Source organism: Lynx rufus, unplaced genomic scaffold (assembly GCF_022079265.1).
Source record: "Lynx rufus isolate CCGP_SWC_20201006 ecotype Redwood Valley unplaced genomic scaffold, mLynRuf1.p SCAF_4, whole genome shotgun sequence".
NCBI lineage: Eukaryota > Metazoa > Chordata > Mammalia > Carnivora > Felidae > Lynx > Lynx rufus.
The window spans coordinates 79,428,895-79,444,468 of NW_025814856.1; positions in this window are offsets into that span (position 1 = coordinate 79,428,895).

Genomic DNA, 15,574 nt, shown 5'->3' on the forward strand with positions numbered 1-15,574 from the left:
CCCAGGGCCTTTGCATATGCTGTTTCCTCTGTTTGCAACTTTTCCATCCACTTTCAAATTGCAGATCTCCAATTAAGTGCCTCTCTTCAGAGAGAGCTTCCTTAGTCACCCTCCCTCCAAGCACCTTGAGTCCTTATACTGATGGTTCTTACCACACTTCACTGTGTATTTCTTCATGATGTCATTTGCTGACAGCCCATTAGACCACAAGTGCCATGAAGCAGGGCCCACATCTGCTTGGTTCACGACTGGAGCCCAGCGTGTGTCACGGCACCATTAACTTCTTAACCAAATGAGTGTGTCTGCAGAGAAATGATGGACCTGAGCTCAAACCAGGGGTGAGACTGTGTAAACCCGTCTCCCCTAGATCCCAGACAGAGGTTCTCACGCAGAAGACAGTTCTAAATGAACCACCAATTATAAGCACAGGAATCAATTAAAGCCCTGTTTACATTTATTTGTTAAATTTAATGTTAATAATCACTTAATGAACGTTTGAATTAAAGTCAGGCTCTCTGTTTACAGCCTCTATTGCACGTCAAAAGTTGATATGAATTCCACAAGCTTAAACTGCTCGATGCCCAGGCAAGGGGCCTACCTTCCTCTCCGGATGTGAAGGGACAGGCAGTAACAGTTCCTCTCATTTTCCCTCAGTAGAACCTGAAGAAGCTGCGTCTTGTTCAATCACAAAGTAGGTGGGGGCAGAGCCGGCAGCCCAGCGGCTTTGGCATTGGACCTGGATTTGAACCCTGCTCCCCCACTTACCTGCTGTGTGATTGGGCAGGTGACTTAAGCCCCCCTGACCCTGCTTCCTCGTCTGCACAGTGGGGACAACAGTGCCTTCCCCGTTGCAGAGCTGAGTGTGAGAATCAAAGGAACCATCCATGGAAAGGGACTAGTCCTGGCAGTTGTAGCCATTCAGAAAGGGCATTGCTGTCTTCCACAGCGAGTCACAGAGCACCACCCAGCTCCCATTAGCTTTCTCAAGATCTCCTGCTTCATGGGTTGGGATGCTTTTCATCACACACCCCGCAGTCATAAATAAACAAAAAAGAAGGCACTTTCCCCCTCAGATGAAAAATTATTTAACCTTAGGGCACCTGGGTGGATCAGTCGGTTAAGTGTCTGGCTCTTGGTTTGGGCTCAGGTCATGATCTCACGGTTCATGAGTTCGCGCCCCACATTGGGCTCTGCACTGACAGCGTGCTTGGGATTCTCGTTCTCCCTCATTCTCCGCCCCTCTCCTATTTGTGGTCATGCATGTGCACGTGCTCTCTCTCTCTCTCAAAATAAATAAACTTAAAAAAATTATTTAACCTTTACAAAAGAACTACAAACAAGACCCTCATGGATGGATTTTCTAATTACTGTCATTGTTCAGACACTTTAAATCTTTTCTGGAAGTAGGTATTTATTATAAATAAGTTATATGTTAAATTTGCTCCACACTCATAAGCCGTGATAAACCAAGTTCATAGTGATGGAAACAGAAATATTATATCACGTGATCTATAATAAGAAAAGCAAGCATTTATACAGTGTCTTCTGTGTACCAGACCCTGTCCTACGTGCTTAATATATATTAAGTCACTCAGTCCTCACATCAACACTATAAGACTGTCGTACAAATGCTATGCCCCACTTTTGCTAGTTGGGGAAAAGCAGGCCGTGGGGAAGTTCAGGAACTAGTCCAAGGTTACAAATCTAGAAAGTGATGGAGCCAGGATTCAAACCCGAGCAGTTTGGGCTAACAGCCTGGGTTTCAAATCACTGCACGAACAGCCCGTGTGTCCTAAGTATTGAACTCCACAGAAAAACCACATACGTAAATAGCACATGGGGCCTCTCAGATAAAACAGTGTCTCCCTCTCCTACCGCCTCTCGCGCAACCCTCCCCGCTAGATTCACTGGAAAGAAAAGTGACTGCAAACAGTGTTTGTGGTGGGGAGGGGTGTAGGGGAAGAGAATGGATATTAAATCTGGTTTGGTTTGGTTTGTTTTTTTCTGTTTGTTGTTTGCTGCTCTGACAGGAAGTCCCCCTGCCAATCACCGAGCAGCTGGGGTTCGGTCACCAAGAAGGAATGCATGGAAGAGGTTTCTGGGGTCTAGGTGCTCCTGACTCAAAGGGTGAGGAGACAGGCTGCTTGGTGTCTTAAGCTCAAGGATCTCCTGAATGGACCACCTGGCACTTACCAGCTTGACCCTAGGGAAAAGAGGCAAGATAAATGAATGCTTGCTGTGGGCTTTGTCTGGGGACATTAGAAGAGCCCCAAGCCCTGGTGGTTCCCAGGACAAAGGCTCAGAAAGGGGGGCTGTGAAAGCAGACGTGGGGTCAGCCAGACCAGTGCCACTGCAGTGAGCGAGGGGACCCTTAAAGGGCAATGGCTGATCTGAGGGCCACGGGGCCCCTTCTTAAGGGTGTGGGCTCTATGGCCAAGTTGGCAGTGGAATCACCCAGAAACCTAGACAGACACCTGGGGACAACAAAGGGCAGCAGCCAGAGAGCCCCCTGGCCCTGCCCTACCATAGGTGGAGGGCTCCTGGCCGTGTGGGAAGGGCAGTCTTACCAGCCTAATCACAGAGGCCTGGACCCCTTGGCACTTCATGGTATTCACCAGAGCAGCTGGATTGAGGCAAAACTGAAAAGAAGAAATTTTTTGTTCAGTGCCCTCCATTAGGGACACCTCTCCAAAGGGCTTTCATGAGAGAATATTCTAGCAAACACTTAACTAATTATTCATGGCAGTCTATAAGTTCTCTAGGCATGTGAACTTGAGAGGGGAGGTGGGGAGGAGAGTGTCAGGTAAATATAGGTTTTCACTCAGATCTCCCCTCTTCCTACCCTGACAAGGGAGAGTCTGTGAAGGAACAATAGGCCTTTTCTCTTTGGCGTTTCTGAGGTCTTCGATTTGGCAAGGTCCTTTCTGCCTGAGATGTCTCCACTTTTTTCTGCATTTTCTCTACCCCTGTTAAAGGGGTACAGGGAGAGGGGGAAAGGGCATGGGGAATGAGAGCGTCTGTCGGGCCTGGGCAGGGGCTGCCCATCTCTGCCCTCGGCAGAAGTAAGCAGCTCCGGTAGGCTGGACACAGGGCTCTCTTCACCTCATCACTGTGCCTGCTTAAGGGTGCCTGGCTGATAACGTTGGTTGACACACCAGTGTCCCTGGGAAACCCCAGGCGATGCAAACAAGCACAAAAGGAAACACTGAGAACAGTCTGAGGTTTCTATGTACTCAGGCTGAGGGACAGCTCTGCTTTCATGAATCAAATCCCTGGGTTGATAGCTTATGCTGACGTTTAATTGTTACAGCCGGGACGGAGGCCAACGTGTCCCTGGAGAGTCCACCTAGAACGGGGTTCTATGACTCACAGCCTTGACAATGGGTGGTCTGTGAGGAGGGAGAGACACCACCATTCCAGACAGGGCAGTGCCCAGAGGTGGTGGAAGTGGCCATGATTGAGGAAGGTTCGACTCAGAATGTGGATTACAACGGAGAAAGTGGTATTTGCAGCAGGTGAGGTTTTAGAGAGGGAGAACAAGACATTGCTTCATTGACCTAATCACGGAGACATATTCTGTGTGCGTTCGAATATTACCATTTGAATGTATGGCCTTTGGCAGTAACTGGTGGATTGGCTTAGTCAACTACACGTATGTATGTGGTATGCATGCACGTACCTATGTGCGTACATGTGCACATGTGCGTGTGCACACACAGCGTGCAGATAAGGGGATTTTTTGGCAAGATACTGCACTACCAGTCGGTGGGCTTGGCAGAGACACCCCAAGGTCAGAGCCTTCGCACCTTCATCCTCTTCTTGGAGGAATTCGTCCTCCCAGGATCCCTGGAAGGAGAAGCTTCATTTACCCCTCTCGTAGCACCCCTGGCCACAGATGTCTGGAACAGGCCCCCAGGCTATAGACAGGGCTGCGCCAGTCATATTTTCTCTTTCCTTTCAAGGCATTGACCTAAGAGATGTGGAGATGGTCAGGTGATGGTGGTTACATAGAATCAAGATGGGGGAAGTGTGAGGCACCTAGCTGACTCTGTCAGTAGAGCATGCGACTCTTGATCTCAGGGTTGTAAGTTCGAGCCCCACGTTGGGTGTAGAGATTCCTTAAAAATAAAAATCTTTTAAAAAAACGATTGGGGAAGTGTGCTGATCAGTAAGTAGAAAGGGAAAGAGAAGCAGGAGACAGAGGCAGACACTCAGATGAAAGCAGAGAGAAGAGTCTGTGCACCCATGAGAGAGGCAGGGAAAGCTTGAGATCCCAACACCCCAGTTCCACTCGGAGTGACCCAAAGAGACTTCCCTGCGAATCTCAGTGTCCAATCCTTTAACCCCCATTAAACTCAAACCAGTTTGAGGTGTTTCTGTTTCTTGTAAGAAAGTAATCCCTAAAGCAGTATGATTGGACAAAATGGGTCGGTGTCCAAGACCACGAAGACAAGCGTATTGAAATGGGGGATTGTTAGGATGTCTGTGATTTTGACAGGGTAGAGTCGGTCATGTGATGTGTGTGCCGGTTCATTTAAGCTTTGAGGTTTTACTCTAAGGGCCGTCAGTTGCTCTAATGGAAAATTCCACTCTAGGGCAGTCAGCTAATATTTTATCAGAAAAGTCACACTCCAGAAATAGTCACCTCAAGTGCTTTTGTGATCGATGTCTCACTGAATACCTGAGGCTTTGTTAATTAGCATAGTGAATGTCAGAAATGGAGTTTTATTGTTTAAATTAGTGCATTGGTAAGAGGTACAATGAATATTAGAAATGGACTCTCTGGGCACCAGGGTGGCTCAGTTAAGCGTCCGACTGTTGATTTCGGTTCAGGTCATGATCCCACGGTTTGTGAGTTCAAGCCCTGCATGGGACTCTGCATTGATAGTGCAGACAGAGCCTGGTTGGGATTCTTTCTCTCCCCTCTCTCTACCCTCCCCAACTTGCGCTTGTACGTGCACGCTCTCTCTGTCTCAAAATAAGTAAATAAACTTAAAAAAAAAAAAGAAATGGATTCTTATTGGTGAAATTAAAGGTATTCAAGATACCTGTGGATTGTCTACAACATTTGGGTCTTGTGCCATCCTTCACTGTTCCATGAGCAGCATGGTAGAGACATGGAGATGTGTAGCCCAGGTCCCTCTTCCAGGAAGGGCTTACTGTAAGGAGTGTGGTCAGAGGGCATCTCCAGCCGCCCACTCCTCCAGGGTCAGCTTCAGCTGTAGAGAAACTCCTTGCCCACGGCCACTCTACTGGGAGCAGCCCTTACCCAGTGACTGACCCCAGTAGGGATAAAGTCCCAGCCATTTAGACAAAATGCAAGACAACCCTGAAGGCAGCATTCAGTCCAGTGCTCAACATTGGGATGCCTGATGCCTCCTTGGATATATATCATCATGTATATTTTCCCTCTGCCCAGTCTCGATTCCTTCCCCCCACCTTTCTAAAGAATTTACCTTAAATTGTACTGAATTGAAATCCTTCTAACTGAAGAAGATTCAAATAAAGCAGTTATTATTAATTAGTTAATAATAACTATTATTTGATTAGCATTCATAATACATGAAGTTATTAGCATTAATAATTCTCTTCAATTTGTGGACTATAGAGCTCCATTAATATGAACGTAGATAAACACCGAATGACATCATACTCTCGATAAACTAGTAAGGGGAAACAAGTATAATAAGTATAAATGAAGGGGTGCCTGGGTGGCTCAGTCAGCTGAGCATCCAACTTCAGCTCAGGTCCTGGTCTCGCAGTCTGTGGGTTCAAGCCCCACATTGGGCTCTCTGCTGTCAGCGCAGAACCTGCTTTTTCCTCCTCTCTCTGCCCCTCCGCCGCTTGTGTGTGTGCGCGCGCGCTCTCTCTCAGATATAAATAAACATTAAAACGGTAAGTATAAATGATGTTTAAAGATTATCTATACTCCTTGATATTTGATTTTGAGCTTTTTTTTAAGAAACAGAACTAGCTGGCCATATTTGTTCACTGGTTTCATGTCATTTGCATTTGTTTCTGATGCTGGCTCCTTCCCTTGCTTTTACAGGGTTTGGTCCATGACAAACATTTTCCACCCCCACCTCTGTCTCGGCACCTGCTCCCAGAGACCCAGACTGGTGACAAATGGCATAGGGAGCCCCTGAGGCTTACAGCCCTGTATTAGTGTGCACATATTCACTGTCATTCGGTTCATCCCAAATCAACATGTTGGCAGAGTGGTTTCCTTCTAAGGACTGCAGGGAAAGCATCTGTCCCCGGCCTCTCTCCTTGGCTTGTCGATGGCTGTCTCCTCTCCATGTCTCCATGACATCTTCCCTCTATGCGTGTCTGCGTCTGTGTCCAAAATTCTGTCTGAGATCTCAGCAGAAGCACCATTAACAATCCTATTTCTAGCAGCATTCTGCTCACAATGATATGCGTGTTCTCTAGGACGATAGAAACTGGCTCTCTGGCCCTTTTCTTCCTGAGCTCCCACCAGAACCCCTTGAACATTCGCATCGCCACCAACGACCTCCTCAAGGCGATCTAGGCTTTTTCTGTCCTGTGCTTTAAATTTGTCCACCCCCTATCCTTACCCATTCTAAAGCCACTTTCACATTTTATTTATTTATTTATGTATTATTTTTTATTTGAGAGAGGGAGAGTGCACATATGAGTGGGGGGGGGGGAGAGAGAGAGAGAGAGAGAATGAATATTAAGCAGGCTCCATGCTCAGCATGGAGCCCAATAAAGGGCACGACCCACGATCCTGGGATCATGACCTGAGCCAAAATCAAGAGTCGAATATTCAACTGACTGAGCCACCCAGGTGCCCTACTTTCACATTTTAAGACATCTGTCACACCTGCATTCCACTTCCCCAATACCAGAATCTGTATTAGTCAGTGTTCTCCAAAGAAATAGAACTAATACGAGATGAAGATATAGATATAGGTAGATTGAGATTTATTTTAAGAAACTGGCTCTCATGATTGTGGAGAGTAGTAAATCTAAAATTCAAAGGGCAGGCTGGGAGACTGGCGATTGAAATGAGTTATTGTTGTAACTCTGGAGTCAACTGATGAGTCTGAAGGCTGGAAACTCAGACAGACTCTCTATTTGCCATCTGGAGTCAGAATTTCTTCCCCTTTGGGGTATCTCAGTCTTCGCTGTTAGGTCCTTCAACTGATTGGACGAGGCCCACCTACATTATGGAGGGTAATCTACTTTACTCAGAGTTTACTAATCTAAGCGTTAGTCACATCTCAAACATGCCTTCACAGTAACATCTAGACTGGTGTTTGCCCAAGCAGCTGGGCACCATAGCCTAGCCAAGTGGACACAAAATTAACCATTACAAATATGCACGCTTAGGGATGGCCCCTGAAGCTTGGTCCTGTACAGTCCAGTGTCTGTGCATTGGTTAGGGGGAGCTCTGGCCACCTGTTGCTGAGTCCCAGTATAACAGAATCCTGCCTCTGGGGTGCTGTTGCCCCACTTCAAGTGACCCTCTCATACAAGGCAGTAGTAAGAGCTCCTAAAAGAATAGAAATCTGAGTCTCCATTGAGCTTACCAAAAGTTCATGTAAACTATTTGAACCCATTAATAAAAAACAAACAAACACCTATTAATAAATTTCTGTAATGCATTACCAAATCTGGTAGAAGATTGGTCTCTTTACAAATTGGGAGCAAAGTGAGGGGTGCCTGGGTAGCTTAGTCCGTTAAGTGTCTGACTCTTGGTTTCAACTCAGGTCATGATTTCATGGTTCATGAGTTCAAGCCCTATGTCAGCCTCAGCACTGCTGGTGTGGAGCCTGCTTAGTATTCTCTCTCTCTTTCTCTGCCTGTCCCCTGCTCGCTCTCTCTCTCTCTCTCTCTCTCTCTCAAAATAAATAAATAAAATATTAAAAATAAAACAAAACAAAAAACAAACTGGGAGCAAAGTTATAGGGTAGCAGTTCACCCTTATTTACGTCAATCTCTTTCAATAGCTATCATCACCACCAGGAACCTAAGAGCATCGTGACCAAACTGACTTATAATAACAATAAAGTGAGCTCATAATAATAGCTCATAATGACAATAATGTGTAGCTTCACATTAGCTCAGAGACTCTCACATGACTTACCTTCTCATTTCTTTCAGGTCTTACTGTTCAAATGTCACCCTTTCTGAGTAGCCTTCCTTGATGAATCTAACTACAATAGCCATTGGACATGCGCACACAGCTGCACACACGTATGCCATTATCTGTCACTCTTTGCAAATCCTGCTTCCTTCTTCCTGAACTTGCCGAAAAGAAATCGGCACTTATCAAACCTGAACTATATTTAGCAATTTATTTGTTTTGTTTTTCTCCTCTGCCGGTGTGTGAGCGTCCTTAAGGCACATGCCCTGCTCATAACTCTCTCCCTGGAGCATGGAACCAGACTGGGCATATGTTAGAAGTTAATCATTACGTATTGATTGAACCCATGAACGGACCTATGCGGAAAATCTGCACCTGTCAGGTTGTAGCTATGACGCACTGGGGCTTGACGGCACAAAAGATGTGCTTTAAACCAAGTGGTCCACTGTCAACTTTTGGTTCTGTAACTCTGGATTGCCACCCTTTCCCCTTGCCGTCCTCATCCTCTTGAACAACTTGATTCCTGGTCTTCCACATAAGCTCACCTAGGTTCAATTTCCGGTCCCCAAGGAACAGTTCATCTGACCAGCCCATTGCATGAGAACTTTAGTAAATGTTGTTCTATGTGGGGTGGGTCTGTTTTGACTCTTCATGGGTCAGCTGTTGTTTATCAACACAAACACTGAAATACAGTGACAGGTTGCCAGGACAAGACCTAGGGAGTGGGGGCAGGGCTGCTAAGCAGAAAGAGTGTGCTAAAGAAACTGATACAGCAAATGACACTCCAGAGGGTACCTTAAGTCCACATAGAAGGACGCTCTGTTTTCAAAATTGGTTAAGTAGATAAGAAGCAACTACTTATCTACCAAAAAACTAGTATGTCAAATACTAATCATTCTTCGTTAAAGCAACTCTCCTACGTTTCTAAGCCGGGTACCAGTTTGTTAATATACTTGTAGCATGTAGACGCAAAAAAGGAAACGAAAAGAAATGCATCTCTCGGTAGATCTCTCCTAGAATCGGTTGACGTGAAGTTTTAATTTTCAGCACCTACAGATTTAATAGCAGCTTGTGTGACTAAGTAGTGGTGGTGATGGTGGAGGAGATGGTGGTTGCAAAACGGTAGGAGAAATAATAGCTAACACCTCTGAACCCCTGTATAGACTGTGCCTGAGAGATGCGCTGTTGGGGACCCCCCTTCCACCAGATCTGGCTTCAGACCTCTCATCTCCAGAAGTTCAGGTCTCACAGAACGCATTGGGACTAGCAGTTGTGCAGGGTTGACCTTCTGTCAACAGGTCCTTGCTTTTGCTGAGCTTAGATTTGGAGAAATGTTGCCATCTAGTGCCCCACAGGAGCCTTCACTCTTTCAGATGAGAAACCAGCCTCCCCCCACACCCCACTCCCCCCCGCTTGGCTGCTCCTCTCCTAGACCAGAGGTCAGACACATCACAGGCCATTACTGGTGAGCACTGCCTCCTTACCTACAGTAGGAACTGTGGAAATGTCTCCAGAAATTTTTTTAATCCCTTTTCTCTTTACAAAATGCATAAAGAGAAAGAGCTAGATAGAGAAAGAACAGTAATAGAATTAAGATTTAGTCACGAGTCAACACTTATTGCGCATAGCATATTAAACTCAGTGAGGAATGGGGAAAAGACATCGAGAGTTCTAGACACTACAGTGAACTACATGAAGGGAGTCTTCGCATGGACTTCTCTTGCACTCTGGATCACCTCCTTTCTGAGTCCCTCATATCCCTTTGGGCCCACCAAGCTCTAAACCTTCCCATCCTTGCCCCCCTAAAGCCCCAGTCTATTCTCTCAAGTTCATCCTCTTGGCTTTCTGCAGTAACAGCTAGTACATCCATCAGCTACACTGCATTCTGGGTTCCTTGGCCTCCCTTGTCAGGTGCAAGAGGGATATTTTTCATGGAAACCCTCGATGACTTCACAATGATTAGCATTTCTGTAGAGAGGCAAGTGGCAAGCCAGGCTGGTGGGGGAGCGGCTTTGATCAGGAAGCTTTCTGTAGTTTCTCTCAAACCCCAGTCCTGCTCAAATTTCAACCATGATCCTATCTTTCATGGTGGATATATCTTTTTTGGAGAGAGGTAGAGAGCGAGCAGGGGAGGGGCAGAGAGAAAGAGAGGGAGACAGAGAATCCCAGGCAGGCTCAGCATAGTCAGCACAGAGCCCGATGTGGGGCTCGAACTCACAAGCCGTGAGATCATGACCTGAGCTGAAACCAAGAGCCAGACACTTAACCGACTGAGCCACCCAGCCGCCCCTCATGGTGGATATATCTTGATTTAGATTTACATAGGCATTTGTTTGCTCAATGTCAACCTCCCCATCTAGTCTGTTGGCTCCATGGGCATGGGGACCAGGTGTGTTTTGTTCACTGCTAAATGCCCGGCTCACTGTGCCCAGCTCACTGGAGTCCTCTGAAGAATGCTGGAGAAAAAAACTGGTGCCCGTCTTTAGTGATATTTGGTGCAGGGGGTGGAGACTGAGAAGAATGGCATAAGACACTGGGGCTGTCTAGTCGGAAAGGACACTGTCTAGTGTCATGACTGCCCAATTGTTTCCCCAGAGCCCTAAGTTCACTTGATCTTAAGCTGGAGCCCCTTTCCCGTTGCAAAGAAGGCCCCTTTCTCTGTCTCCTCACCCTGTCGTCCCCTGGGCCCAGGCAAGCCTTGAAAAGGCTCAAGGCAGCACAGTGTGAAAACAGCTCATTCATCCGGTCCCTTCATCTTACAGACAAAGAAACCCATGGAAAGCAGAGAAATGGGGAAAGGTGACTGAAAAAAACAAAAACAAACAAACAAACAAAAAAAAACCCTAGTGTCTGTCAGAGAAGGGAATTGCTCTGTCACACTTCACCCCTTACAGCTCTTCACCGTCACTCCAGAACGCTCACCAAGACTTGTTTTCTCTCCTTCAGGAATTCACAGTATGAAGCATCCAGGCTGGCCTGGAAACAAAAGCAGCCTGGAGAGACGTCAGGGGCTCAGTGCAGAGAGGAACCTGCAGCCACAGAGGTGGCTTTGAGGGTCCTGATGATGAACATGGTGTGCACACATTTGGGACATAGCAGCCACGTGGAGACGTGAGGACAAAGGCTTTTCTGTCCTTTGCCACCCGTGAGGCAGTGCTTTTCTGAGCAGCTCTGATTATAAATCCCTGTCCTGCTATGATGGGTAAACTTGGCAGCATTCGAGATCTGCCTTGTGTCTTCACTGTTTCTCAGTTGGTTTGGGTTTGGCAAAACCCCAAATGCATTCTGCCAAGTACTCTTTCCCTTAATTTCAAATCCCCTGAGTGGCTTAAGGGAAATTTCATCCATATGTTTCTGAGTCATTTGCTGTGAACTCATCTTTTGGTAAAAGAAATATGTTCTCAAGCCAGCACAGTTCAGAGAATAGCAAAAGTTTTAGGCTGAAATGGGTCATGCTTTCTTTGGGAAGAACCTCCTAAATTTTCTCAGTATAAGAAGGACGGAAGAGAGGAATATTTCCTGTTCTCATATTCCCTCCTCTTTCTGTATGAATTCCTTTAAAAAATTTTTTTAAATGTTTTATTCATTTTTTGAGAGAGACAGTGTAAGCAGGGGAGGGGCAGAGAGAGAGGGAGACACAGAATCCGAAGCAGCTCCAGGCTCCGAGCTGTCAGCACAGAGCCCGACGTGGGGCTCAAACTCACGAACTGAGAGATCATGACCTGGGCCAAAGTCAGGCACTTCATCAACCGAGCCACCCAGGTGCCCCTGTATGTCCTTTCTTGAGGCTAACTTGAAAACCTCTATTATTTATAAAGCTGGTAAATGCCATATTCACATTTGGATTCTAAACGAACCATACATTTGTAGTTTTGAACACAAATTCTCATTTTTAACCTACATTGTAAAAGAAACAAGCAATTATTGAACACATACCACACAATGAGTGCATCTCAGCAGCCTGGTGAGATAGACATTATCCTCGTATGTGAGGAATCTGAGACTAAAAAATATTAAGTAACTAGAAAAGGCGTGTGCTTCCTAAAAGGCAAAGTCAGAATTCAAATCTAGGGCTGACTCCCAAGTGCACGTTCCTTCCACCTGTGCAGGCTCGCGTTCATGCACCGAGGGGAAGCCTAACACGCTCCAGTTGACAGGTATCATAGAGCTAATGAGGGATTCTGACCAGACGTGTTTTGTAAAGTCAACAGGGACTACACTTGACATTGCCGCAAAATAGTTATCCTCTTTTCTGTTGCCTCAGGAGAATTTAAAACCTGCCTTACTCACTGTGGTGAGATGTCATATAAGTGACATGTCATGGAAATTGTCAGTCTTGTAAGTGAAGTTTTCGATATTGCTAATAATGAAGACGAGGCTCCGGGTAGAACTATCAGCTTACAGGAATTATAGACAATAGAGGAACATGTTAACCAACACCATGCGAATGCAGTCTCAAAACCCAGAATGTTGAAAACGCCGCAAGACAGACAGCCCAGGGTCTTCAGTAAATAAATAGCAAAGAAAAAAGAAACAAGATCAAGGAAGTCTATAGATTCAAAAAAACAAGACATTTCAACTAAATGCAAAAAGACAAGACATTTCAACTGAATTCGGTGTGTAGATCTTACTTGGATCTTGATTTGAACAAACTAAGGATAAAAAGAAATCACAAGATAATCAGGGAAATTTGAGCACTCCCTGGATATTTTATATTAACAAATAGTGACTTTTTAGATGTGATAATGGTATTGTGATTATGTTTAAAAAACAAAAGATAGGCTGTTTACAGATGAAACAATATGATGCCTTAAGTTTGTTTTATTTATTTATTTTTAAAGCTTTATTTTATTTATTTTGAGAGAGAGAGAGAGACAGAGTACAAGCAGGGGAGGGGCAGAGAGAGAGGGAGAGAGAGAATCCTAAGTAGGCTCCATGCTGTCAGCACAGAGCCTGACACGGGATTCGATCTAATGAACCATGGGATCGTGACCTGAGCAGAAGTCAAGAGTCGGACACTTAACCAACTGAGCCACCCAGGTGCCCCCAAAGCCGTAAACTTGTTTTAACGTAATGTGGAATGTGGGGGGCGGCAGACAAAAGGACACTGGCCATGTGTGAACATCCATTGAGGCTGCGTGATGGCACAAGGGATTCCTTACATTAGACAGACACACATATGTTTGAAAGTGCCCAAATAAAATTTTAAAAAGTTATTATAATTATGATAAGAGTCTTTAAAAAAAATAATTCCTATATTTTGCTTCCTGGATGAAGTTATCGAGAAAACAATTTTGAGTGATCTCAGGCTAACAGTAAAGTGAATGTATGCTGCCTCTCTGGCATCACATGAAAATGAGAATAAAAACTTTAATATATATTTGTTTAATGTTTATTTATTTCCGAGAGAGACAGACAGAGCATGAGCAGGGGAGGGGCAGAGAGAGGGGGAGACATAAAATCCGAAGCGGGCTCCAGGCTCTGAGTTGTCAGTACAGGGCCTGATGTGGGGCTCGAACCCATGAATCATGAGATCGTGACCTGAGCTAAAGTCAGACACCCAGCTGACTGAGCCGCCCAGGCGCCCCAAGAAAAGAACTTTATTTATTTTTGAGACAGAGAGACAGAGCATGAACGGGGGAGGGTCAGAGAGAGGGAGACACAGAATCTGAAACAGGCTCCAGGCTCCGAGCTGTCAGCACAGAGCCCGACGCGGGGTTGAACTCACGGACCGCGAGATCATGACCTGAGCTGAAGTCGGCCGCTTAACCGACTGAGCCACCCAGGCGCCCCGAAAAGAACTTTAAATTACGTTGTATGTCATCACGTTTTCTTTTCTAACTTTTTTGATGGGCATTTTCTAAGATACACTAAGAGAGTACATTATGTGACCTGCTCCCATGACATCCGACTCCGGCAGTGTCAATAACCACCTTGTTTCATCTGTTCCTTTCCTTCCCCCACGCCCGGTGGATTATTTAAAAGCAAATTCCAACACTTATCATGATGAGTACGAGGTAACGTATAGAATTGCTGAATCGCTCACTGTTTTGTATACCTGAAACTAATAGAACACTGTATGTTAGCTGGAATTCAAATAAAAAACAATCAAAAAATTCCAAGCATCATTATCATTTCATTTGTAGAACTTCTGTATGCATCACTTATTTTTATCTCAGATTCATGGGATTAACAGACAAGCCTCAGATGGATTTGTAGAGTGTAGGGTCCGCCCGGAGATACCCGGAGATAATCTTGTGGATTTGGAGGCACGAGGAGACAGGGGCTGGCAGCTGGGGGAGGTTTCGACGAAGAAAGGCAGCAGGTGCCGAGTAAACACCGAGAAGGGCGGATCAGAGGCTCAGAGCCATACCTGGGGGCTGCAGTGTCAGGGAGGGGACTCTCCCCTCTGATGTCCAGAGCAGGGAAGGGCTCATTATGGAGAAGAGTAGGGTAACCCCGGTCCTACCTCTATGCTCGCCACCTGGGAAGTGTGATGCCAACACATCAGAGCGGCCAGGGAGGGTGCCGCGCTGGGACAGGCAAGGTTTGGGATACTGAAATTTGTTCACTCGAACTATCAAAATGTTTGTTTCCACCCCATTTGATAGAAACTTCCGTAATGGTAATACACACTTCTCTGCCTCCTCAAGGGGAGAAATTGCAGGGAATATTCAGCCTTTTCTCGAGGACTTAAAGGTCATCAAGGACAGTTTTGTGTTGAACTCAAATATGGTCATGCCTCCAGAGACTTGAAAATGATTTTGCATGTGTGCCCCTAGGCCAAACAGCCACTAGATTTTTCTATCTTTTTTTGTTTTAACAGGATTAGATGGAAGTGGAAGACAATCTTCTCTCCCATCAGCTGTACCTTTTACAGCTATCAAGGAACCTCTGTTCTGCTTCTGACTTGGGGCTTCTGAAGATTGCTACACCTGGGTCGCAGGTAAGAGTAAATTGGCTGTGAGAATCCAAAGGGCTCACCTCTGAGTCAAGTGCGTGGGTTTTCTGCCATCTATTTTGCATTTTCAGAGCCTCCTTGTGGCTTCCTTGTTAGTTAGTAGCTGAGTCCTGGGCAGTTAAGGCTGCTGAGTAGGTGATATATTACTTCTGCATTGCTCATAGCTGTTTGATACAAGACCAAAAAAAGAACCTAAATCAGATCTCAGCATTTTCTGGAGATCAGAAAATGTGGCAAGGCAATAAGTAGCCTGAAAATATAGTACAGCATGGTAAAAACATCCTCCTAGAAATCCCAGGATCTCGGTGGGAAAGAGTTTCGAATGGAAATAGTAATTTTTAAAAGCATGTCTTATTCTAAAGAAGTATACGTAACCAGAAGAGACACAGAACTTAATTTTAAATAAGAACACATTCAACTATATCAAAATTCAGTGAGTCAAAAAAATATATCTGTAAGTCTGAGAGGGAAAAGATGCTCGTCCATGAAGTGAATGAAAG